The 8413-nt window shown below is 39.0% G+C and overlaps 1 long non-coding RNA gene across 1 annotated transcript in view; it reads left to right on the top strand.

Annotated features, from left to right (window-relative positions):
- The first annotated feature begins 354 nt into the window (after positions 1-354).
- Positions 355-8413, top strand: part of LOC117243976 — a 37215-nt gene continuing 29156 nt past the window's right edge. The window contains exon 1 of the long non-coding RNA XR_004496220.1: positions 355-418. This is a non-coding gene — a long non-coding RNA (uncharacterized LOC117243976). The remainder of the gene's footprint in view (positions 419-8413) is intronic.

The raw sequence follows: 8413 nt of genomic DNA, 5'->3' as shown, positions 1-8413 counted from the left end.
GAAGTTCCAGGATCTATAACAATAAGCTTACATACATAACTACAGCCACTACAGGAAGAACCAATGCATGGCAAGTAAGGAGGTCTGTATCCAAACACCACAGGAGGTGGATTTGTCACATAAATACCATCTTTCTTTACCTTGAGCTCTTGTGGGAACCCTAAGTTAATTTCTCTGTTCACACAGGATCACTTGGTGTTTACTGTCATTTATATAGGACAATATTTGGTTTAGTTCCTCTTTGAAATAAGATATTTTACCTTACAGTTACCCATGCATCTTACTATTTTGCCTCCGCAAACAGAAGGGGGAAAAAATAAGGAAAGTGGTTTTAATTTTATTTTTTTTTTGTCAGGGAAAGTATGTGGAACTAAAAAGAAGAAAATGGAAGGGAGGTGAAGGTCTTGTCAGCAAGCAGGTAGGAATATGGATTTCATAATGTTAATAGCTACAGTCAATAATTATTGTGGAAATAGATTTCACAATTCATATTGAATTGATTGTAGCCAGCTTGATTGATGCTGTTGTAATACAGGAGGCTAATCAAGACTGGGAATAAAAAAAAAGAACCAAAATCCAAAGGCAAGCCCTTACAGATTAGTCATTCTTTTTACCAGTAAGCCAATTTATCAGCAGTAATAAAAGGTCCTGATTTTGAAAGCAATGACTCATTTTCATAAAATATGTCCTCTAGATACATCCAGAATTTTCGACGGTGCCTATCTCTTGTCTATTTTAATGGAAGAGGTACTCAGATGCCAGGAGTTTTTTACACTACCCTGTATAAGATCAATTAGGTTTAGTGCCTTTTTAAAATTTAGTTGCTTTGGACAGACCTTAAATTCTCTCTCACATCATTCTGTTGTTTTTCAGAATAAAAGTTGATTTTGCATTTAATTTGGGAACACTCTATATTCTTCAGGTTTCCCTAAGGGCACAAATCACCTGAAAACCTTAGGTAATGTCTTCATGAACCACTAAACAAATCCAGCCATCTTGTGATGTACAAAACAGGGATCTTGTTTTTCTACATTTTTATACTTTCACTCCCCCCCACCTCTCCCAGCCTTGCAGTCCCTCTCTGCCTTGTGCTCCAGCCCCCTTATAAACCAATGGCAGGCCCAGCAGAAGACTATTTGATGATTGTTAGCATAATTTTTATCACTTATTTCCATTTTATATGACCCATTTACTTTACAGTGTATTTCCTTTTCTCATCTTGTTTCAGAACTAGTTTCAGAGCTAGTTAGAGACTCATGAGCATCTTGGGGAGAAACAGGTGCTCCTGGGAGCTCGGGGCACACCTGTGTTCCTGGGGACAGACAGACCCTGGCTTGAGCTGTGCAGGCTTTTGAGGTGACTGGACGCAGCCAGCTCTGCTCCCAGGCAGCACAGAGCTGCTGTAGGGCACAGTGCCTGAGCACTGTGCTGTGCCTCTCAGCATATTACACAGCTCTGTGGTTTGTGGAGTGGAAGTGTCTCCTGCGTGCTTCATCCAGGTCTGGACAAAGGTAGCTTGAGTGGAGTGCAATTGCCTCTGTGTCCTCATGTCCTTAATCATCACGGCAGCTGTCCTCACTGCTCCGCCAGCTCTGCTTGTATCCTCACTCCTCTCCTTGTTGAGCATCTCCTCTCCTGTCAAATTTATCTCTCTTGTATTACTCACTGTCTCTTTCCTGTCATGAGCTGCATGCAAATGCCTGGCTTATTGTTTGAGATAATGCATTTCTGCTATCGCAATGAAATAAGTGTATTCCATTTGTTTATTAGCTAATTAAACTAATCTCTAGAAAACCATCAGAATGTCTTCTGTTCTTCTGCAATGAAGCTAATTTATCTTTATAGTCCTGGCAGTAGGAAAATTCTATATGCCCTGCAGAAAAGTTTGAGATTCATATGTTTTTAACCCAAGTGTTTCAAATTAATAATCTAAAAGTCAGATTTGGATATTCAGAAAACTTTGGTGCCAAATGATCTGCAGCAAAAGAAACATATGGGAAGTATAGGCATAGTCTGATCTTATTTCTCAAGCTGGCAGATAAATTATGTGACAAAACAGACATTGCCTAGAAGTTAATTTTTTTTTGTTGTTGTTCAGAAACGTGTCTCAAAGATTATTTGTTCCCTTTGAGCTGATCACTAGATGGCACTCAGTGTGTTAGGCTGTTTTCAGAATTTCATAAAAAGTGCTGGTAGAGAAGAAGCCGTCACAGAATTGTGGTAGAGGCTGGTGGACATCTCTGAGCTCATCTGATCCAGCCCCTGCTCAAGCAAAGTCAGGGAGAGAAGATTGCCCATAGCTCATCCAGTTGACTTTTGAATATCTCCATTAAAGGAGACTCCACAGCCTCTCTGGGAAGCATTTTACAGTGTTTGACCACCTGCACGATAAAAAAAAGACTTTATGATAATTATCAGAATTTTCTGTACTCCAGAATTTATTGCCTTTTGCCCTGTCAGTGCACAACACCAAGAAGTCTCTGGCTTTGTCTTTTTTCCCCCAGCCCCAGCTCAGGTTTTTATACACTTTGGTAAGATCTCCCTGAGCCTTCTGTTCTCCAGGCTGAGCAGTTGGCTGCAATAAAACCAGAGCACCGAACATTAGAGCCACCACATATGGAGGAGCTCAGACCTTCTGCAATTACAACTTGTAGCACCTTCTGGCTGGGTTCAGAGATCTCTGCCTCTAGACAGATGAAAAGGAAAACACTGTTTCAAGACAGATGTCTCCAGAAGAAGAAAGGTATTTATCCTTGACCCAATCCACACTACAAGATGCTTTATTTTAGTAGGAGTTTCAGGTTTTTGCCTCCTCCCAACAAAACCAGAATATTTATCCTAGCTTATGTCAGTTTGAAATTAAAACATATTAAATGAGAAGCTGGAGCCTTTTGTGTGAAAATGAAATCTTACTATTTTGAGGATTTCTCCCTGTCTGTAGTTCATATAAAACTACTGAACTGCAATCTTTGACAATTTTACTTCTCATCACGACACTGTTAAGCATCCCCATCTCAGTTCTCCATCTATCTGGTGCATTCTGATCGCCTCATTTTTGTGTGGGTTTGATTCATGAGCACCAGAAATAAAATGTGGACGCTGGGCATTTTAACATTTTTTTCAGCTGAAGATAGTGACTTTTAAATTAACAGAGTCAGATATCTGAGGTCTCAGTTCTTCCTATCAGCAAAGGCATTTCATTATTTTGCCACTTGTTTAGGTCATAAATGATGTCATCCACTTTGTTATTTACTTTTTACAGTGCAGGAGGTGCCTACATGTTAAAATCTCCCTCTCCTCTGCAATTTTTTTTTCTTTCTTCCTCTTTGCCAGAGGAGATGTTCAGACACTTCCATATTAATATGTTTTCTTGACTTACAATTTTTAAAAAATCAGTAAATAATAATAAAAAATATCCTTCAACTGGATCATTCCCATGAGTTAAAAATGCAAACAGCTTGTAAGAACTACAACATGTGATGAGGTTTCTTGTCTGGCCGTGAATCAATGAGAGCTTTGCCAACAGCTGTGGCCCACAGTCTGCAAAATTCACCAAAAGGAAAAAGTATTTTTTTCATAGCTGTAAAAACAGATATAGCACTAATGAAATTTGAACTTACAAGTGCAATTGATCTTACTGATATAGAGACCAAACTTGTAGGAGAGCATCTCCACTGCAGTGGGAACACTTTGTGTTTCCTGCCCCTCCAGCAAAGCCCCGAGAGATGCGCTGTGCTAAGCAACCCCCTGAGCACCAGGATGGAGCAAGTGCTGCTTCCAGCAGATTTATGTCCCATTGTTAATCCAAAGATGTGGTTGCTGATTCTGCTTCTTTGTATTGTCTGGTGTCTAATAAGGTGTGAGCTGTCACTGTGCTGTTCTCTCAGCTGGAGAACTTAGAGGTGTCTGCCTCCCATTCAATTGCTAATATTCACTGAATGTAGCATTTATCTGCCCCCTACCCTCCACCCCAGAAAAATTAGATTGGCTAGATTGGTTAATAGGATCAAAATGTATGGAAGGAAAGATGCTAACAGAAATGTACATTTGAACATATACATATAGAGCAAGTGAAGAAGCCTCATTTCCCTGTGTGGAAGGGGTCTTCTGCAAAGTCACTGTTTATCACTAGAACAAGCATTTTTTAAATTTTTTTATTTTTTTTTAAAGATTCTGTGCTTTGGTCATATTCACTTATCTAACAATTCTGGGCTTCCAAATTATTTTAGTAACAATTCTTGGTTGTGAATGTAATTGTAATATATAAGAACTTATTTTTTTATGTGCATTTCCCATTCTGATGGAATATTTGATTTATTAATAAAACTTGTACAGAGAGAAAGTCTACTTTCCTATAGTAATTACCCATGAAAATTATATCAGTGCAGCCAGGAAGAAAGTAGAGATTAAAACTAAATCTGAAACAAAGGCACTTAGAAGACCAGATTTCTTATTGTAGTCCCTCCTGGGAAATTTATAGGTACATTAATTAATGCCTTTTGCCTCTAAGTTCTTTTCCAGTGTAACTGTATACACCCATGGACAAAGATGCAGAGAGAATCTCTGTGTTATCCTGTACAGAACTAGGAAAGCAAGGTATATTGTTAACTGCAATTCAACAGAAAATGATACACTGGCCTTTACCAAGCAAAGGACAAAAGGAGGGTAGTGACCTGGCATTTTCAAGCAGCACCAGTAAAGCAGAACCTTATCAGCAGAGCTCTATCAATTCAAGCCCTTTGTCATGACAGAGTGAAGACCTTTCCTCTGCAAGTTTAACCACAGGTAGACATACACAAACATACAAGATGTTCTTGCCCAGGTCTATCAATACTTACTGCAGAACAGAAATTGATAGTAGAGGGTTACCACATTTCACAGATAAATTTACACCCTGACTGGCACTGGTAATTAAGCAAGCTGGAGTAAGTACCAAGTGAATACCAAGCCTTTTGCAGACCTGGAAGTCTTGAAATGAAGATGGATGTTTTTTCTGAAATAATAGCATTAACAACTATAATAATTATTATAATCATAATAGATGGCCTGTATGCTGTATAATACAGGAGATCAGTGAGCTAATTACAGTCTCTTGTGACCTTAGATAAAGTAATTGATTGTAATTACTCTTCTTTGAAGCCTTAGCATGCCTTATTGGCCTGTATCAGAGCCATGGGGTCATCTCATGCTGGTCATGTACCACAAACACTTTGTTTCAATTCTCAACACTACTGTTTTCCATCCCTTTATAACCCTGCCTCACAGAGCAAGGCTGTGGAAGGAGCAGCCTGTGCATCTTAGCTCCTGTGCATCAGCCAAATGAGTTACCGCGCACAAGGAGTGGAGTAAGATCTTCCCTCAGCAGGGAGAAGTACAACATGCATCCCCTTGTTCTCGAGGAAAAGGGGCAGAGAGGATATTTCCCAAGAAGCTGTCTCTGGATAACAGTGTCCCTAGGTTAACTTGGAGCCAGGACTCTGATGTATCACACTTTCTTGGACTGGTGGCTAATGAGGCAAATCAGCCCTACATGAATAAAATGTCTGTCAGGCGAAACAGAGACGTGTACATTCCCTCTGAAACGCCCGTCTGTGCCAAGAAAGGCAATCTGCTGGCACTGAGCACGCACAGAGGGGCTGTACAAAAGGCCAATTCTTTGCATGAGCAGGGCAAGAGAGATGCCATGTCCCATAAAACAAATTGCTTCTGTTCAAACCCCTGAGAACAGGCAGAAGCAGAGGCTGCTATTGAGTGCTCCAACTATCTTGCACTCTTTTAGGTTAAATGATTGTTACAGAAAGGGCTGCCTCAGTATTTCTGTAAAGCAGCACCATGGAACAGGTAGTAGGAACAGGTAGTCTACTTATTTACTTATATGAGAACCTTATTTACTTATATCAGAAAGATTCTGCGTTGTTAGATTTTGTTTACTTCAAATGGGTGATCCAATTTTTACAAGGTCAAGTGGCTTTGACTCCTAGGATTCAGTCTATTAGGAATAGACAGGAGGGAATTAGCCTAATGTCAGCTCAGGAAAAAATGCTTTTAATACAGACATCTTTGTTGACAAAAACAGGACTTCTGTACTGCCTCTGCTGCAGTTTCATATTAGTTATTTCTCAACTTCTTGGGAAATGCAGAACTTGATCTGAAGATGCCTTTCATTTTGTTACACATAACTAATATATAACATCACTTACTTATTTTTTCTCAGTTCACTTCATTGATTAGCAGTTTCTGCACCTCTTGAAGCAATGCAATAGGAATGGGAGCCACAGGTAGCAGAGAACTTCCAACCTCCCTAATTCTTCTGCACAAGCATTAGCTTGCAAATGCCAAACATAAACTGCATGTTTTCTCCCTGCACCTAGTGTGAAATGCAGAAAGGATGAACAGAAGCTCCTTGGATTAACCTCTGACTTGACAAAGAGATGCTCCAGTCTCAAACCTAGAGTTCAAACTATGCTACATTCTTCCAAGCAAGTGCAGAGAGGCAGAGGCTTATGGTGAACATCTTTTATGGTCAACAACTTTTTATAAAGAGACTTGGCTTGCTTATGGCCCTTTCTCTCATGCTGCATCTACACCTAAGCTGACACCCACAGAACAGTCCAAGTACTGCTTCAAATAACAGTGATTTCTCAGCAAAGGATGGTGAAGAGACATCAAAAGTGGCCTCTGAGATGTCTTTCTCTGAGCAGTAGGCTGGTTCCTACCCTTGTGCATGAGGATATTTGATGAATTTCCTTGGAGAAAGGAAAAGTTGAAAGATACTGCTTAGAGTAGCCTGAGAGACAAATTAGGAGCTAGGGATGGAAATTAGTGTAAAGGAATTCTCAGTAGACTGCTAGTGAGTCACGGGTTGCAGATGTCTCTTAGATGAGGAACAGTCCTGCAAGGCAATTACCAGGAGGCTCAGCACTTAAGCCATATGATATTAGATAAAAGACTTAAGGGAACTGTTTTTCACAGGCAGGAGGGAGAAACATAATCAAATTCTTTTTTTTGCACTCAAGTGCATCTAATGCTATACAACATCTATTTGTCCAGGGAATTAGTTTTACTTATTTACAATGCCATGCTGGCCAATTTCATTGCAAAGCCTTTATAACCCTGCTATACTGTTTGTGACATTCAAGTATACAAAGAACCACAGAAAGCCATAAGATAAACACTGCTAAAAAAACCCAAAAATGCAAACTCTTACTAAAAGGAATTAATTACCTGTGCGATAGAAGGAGCTGATGATGGTGAGTAAGAAAATAGGTGTCAGAGCATCTCCTATTAATTTAAATCAATTTAATTACTCTAGCTCATACTGGATTGTTGGAGTTTAGGTTTTTGTGGGTTTTGTCCCTAGATAATTATCCAATCCCAGCACAATCACTGTATCAGAATTGAACAAAAAACCCCACGCCAATAAAGTGTTAATAGACATGAAAGATTAAATCTCATATCTACATTCATTACTCTTGCCTTTGTATAAAGTTAGAAAGAAGTCAGGGACATAATGAATTGCAGTCTTGCACTTTGAACATTAAGAATGCAGCAAAATAGTATCTCTGAACTGCTACAAAAGGAAATCTCCTAATTATGTATTAAGAAAACAGTGATCCTGGCAGTGTGAGGGAAAAAAAAAATAAAAGAAGAAGGAAAAAAAGGAAGGAAAAGTATGTAGTAGCATGCAAAAAAGCATATCCCATGTGAGCAGTGTAATTTTTCTAACTTTTTAGTTTTCCATACCGCTTATATTATGCCACAGAATGCAGTTCACAATTTACGTGATGCACATACGTGCTCAAACATTTCTGAAGGCTGATCTTCAGTTTTACAAATCACTTCTTGCTTTAATAATAAAGCTAACATCTTTGATTTTCCACTAATCTCCTCAAAAATGTAGGATGAATATTTTCAATAATTTTGCTGATGTTATGTCCAGTCCCTTTTCAGTGATATTCTCAGTTGTGTCACAAACCTTCTGTTAGAAGGGGTTTCCTGGTCTTTCCTATCATCCAAGCCAAAATAATTCATTTCATCAAATACTTTCATCAACACACACAGGCAGTATTCTGTGTTTGAATAATATGAAAAGCTATCACACAAGAATTTAGGGTCTTTATCTTGAGGTTTTACTTTGGATATATTCTCCTCTATGTTTCATGTCAGGAGCACAACGTCTTTCATTTGTCCCTTCACCAATGCTACTGTGAGAGAAAACAGCTCAGTATTTGAAGTAATCCTTTGCCATAATTCATGATTACATGGTCACTGTTTGAGCTGCTGTAGAATGTCTTATCCTGAAATGAATTCCCAATTTCTTCTAAGAAATCAATGAAAAGTATTTCAGAACCAAAGTTGTTTGATGTGCTGCTTCCTTCTTCTTGATCTTCTTTATCACTTCAATCTGATCTCT

The sequence above is a fragment of the Parus major genome, chromosome 2 (assembly GCF_001522545.3).
Source record: "Parus major isolate Abel chromosome 2, Parus_major1.1, whole genome shotgun sequence".
Taxonomy (NCBI): domain Eukaryota; kingdom Metazoa; phylum Chordata; class Aves; order Passeriformes; family Paridae; genus Parus; species Parus major.
This window is presented reverse-complemented; position numbering and strand designations above follow the sequence as displayed.